The sequence below is a fragment of the Melanaphis sacchari genome, unplaced genomic scaffold, assembly GCF_002803265.2.
Source record: "Melanaphis sacchari strain LSU unplaced genomic scaffold, SCAv2.0 Contig568_pilon_pilon, whole genome shotgun sequence".
Taxonomy (NCBI): domain Eukaryota; kingdom Metazoa; phylum Arthropoda; class Insecta; order Hemiptera; family Aphididae; genus Melanaphis; species Melanaphis sacchari.
Genome location: NW_020271397.1, coordinates 9,456 through 11,811, shown reverse-complemented (window position 1 = coordinate 11,811; position 2,356 = coordinate 9,456). Strand labels below are relative to the sequence as shown.

The window sequence follows — 2,356 nt, the reverse complement described above, 5'->3', positions numbered from 1 at the left end:
GTAGTACTGGTATTAATGTGCGATGCATTTTTGTCTCGTTACATCATAAATAATATTTATGAATATACAATAAAAAATAATTTGACAATGATTATTGAAACAACCGTCCAGCTAAAAATACAAATGCTCGCATTGTTATAATTAAATAAAAAAATTGTGAATTTCTAAAAATAAATATTATTTATGATAGATATTTTGAAAAAATCTCGCAATTATAATAACTTATTCTATAAATAATAAAAATCTTCAAAATTTAAAACATTTAAATATATGATAATTAAAATAATTCGCTATTAGTAATACCTATACAATACACATTTTAAATGAATAGATTTTTAAAATCTAAAAAACATCATTTTATAATATATTTTAGTATTAAAAATCAGAAAAATAAGTTATAAATGGTTCACGACAATTGCTTATTAATTATTATATAAGTTATATTATAATATGCATTTAATATTATTTGTTACATTATTTATTAATCTTGATGCATTACTTATAATATTGTGTTTTAAATGCATATAGCAAATTAATTATTATATGAAATATAATGTAGAATGAATGAACATTTTTCACAAAATTATTTTCATAAACTACGAAATTTTATTTTACTAATCGGTTCGTATTATATTAAAATATATTTTATTAATCATTTTATTGTATACGATATAAACAAATATCAGTTCACAACAAAAATATAAAAATCACGCCACGTCCGACTCATAATATTTTAATCACGCCACGTCCGTCCCACTTCTATCAATCCTCGCGAGATTAGCGTATAAAAAGGCGCTCGAGATTTCGATTTCGGCATAACGCATTTTTTGTGCAAATTTATTCTTTGGTGAGTATAATATGATTTATTAATAATAATAGTTTCAGTTCAGTCGTCAGAATAACCATTAATTTTTATTTTTTATTTTTAGTCTTCACTTCGTTCATTCTACGAGAACAAATAAAAATTAAAAATGGGCGCTGAAAAGGTATCCATGAACATCGTTGTCGTCGGACAAGTCCAATCTGCTAAATCCGTCAAAATCATTTCAAAGGCCACCCCAGCCACCAATCAATCGATGGTGAGTACCTACCTATTTATGATTAATTTTGTTTTCAATGGTTATAACACAAATATATACATTTATTTTCATGATTCTATTAGTAATAAATACACATATAGTTCGTTTATTAACTATGTATCCACGTATTAACATCAAAACTTAAATATCGATTTAATAATCATAGATAGAGAATATAATTAAACATGATAAACAAAATAATAGTATACTTTTTTCTATTGAAGCATAAACAAAGAAAACATAAATATCAATATAATAATTATAATACTTACTTGTTATAGTTGAGTTACACTATCAAGATAAGATTAAAATTATTCCAATAAAAATATTAATTTTATCACATTTTTGCACTTTTAATTATGTTAATTAAATAAATGTTATCAATTATAAGTCAGTTTTAAAAATTAAAGTTCGTTTCTTTTAGTCTGTAAGCTATATACATAGTCATCTACTACAAAGTAAAAGTTTTTTTTTTATAACGCAAGTCTGCATTCAAACTTGAATCATTATAATATTAATTATAGTTGAATAAGTATTTTAACATAAAAAATACCAGCTGGCATCTTGTGAAAGGTCTTAAATTGAAGAATATATTTTTTTTTTTAAACACTTTTTAATAAAGAAAATGTGTAAACAATTTAGAATAATTAGTTATAAACTTCATCTTTTGAATAATTTAACATACTCTTCTAATTAAACTTATAATCCTTTAATTAATAAATCAAACATTTAATGTACCTAGAACTTGATAAATGTATATGTATATTTTCTTTATTAATTCATTCTTAGCAGGAAAGCCATTGGGAAGTATGACAAGTGACATATAATATTTACATTATGAGATTTTGTTTAAAAATAAAATAATATATAGTTATGCATACGAGTATCCCTAGATTAATTATCTAATCCCTCAAAATAAAATACTAAATTTAAATAAATGAACAAAATACTTAAAAACAAATTTATATGTATACCCATTATATATGGTTTTAACAACTATATTATATATATAAAATCATAAAAATGAGAAAAAATAAATCATTTAATGTTTTAAATTTATAATAATTGTTAAATATTTGAGTATAATCAATAATTTAATTAAATACAATGGAAATTAATTAATTAATTGTATACATTTTTTTGTTTCAGATTTGAATTTTATTAATGTAATTCATCAATTACAAACTCAAAAATGCCATAATCCAAACAATACGTGTAATTAATAAATCATAATATGTATTGACATTGCTAAATAAAACAAACTCTCCCGTCAATCA

General features: G+C 21.8%; 1 long non-coding RNA gene across 1 annotated transcript; it reads left to right on the top strand.

The window, feature by feature from the left end:
• The first annotated feature begins 898 nt into the window (after positions 1–898).
• LOC112599907 lies at positions 899–2,356 on the top strand. Its single transcript, XR_003114976.1, has 2 exons — positions 899–1,079; positions 2,229–2,356. It is a non-coding gene; the product is annotated as an uncharacterized LOC112599907 (long non-coding RNA).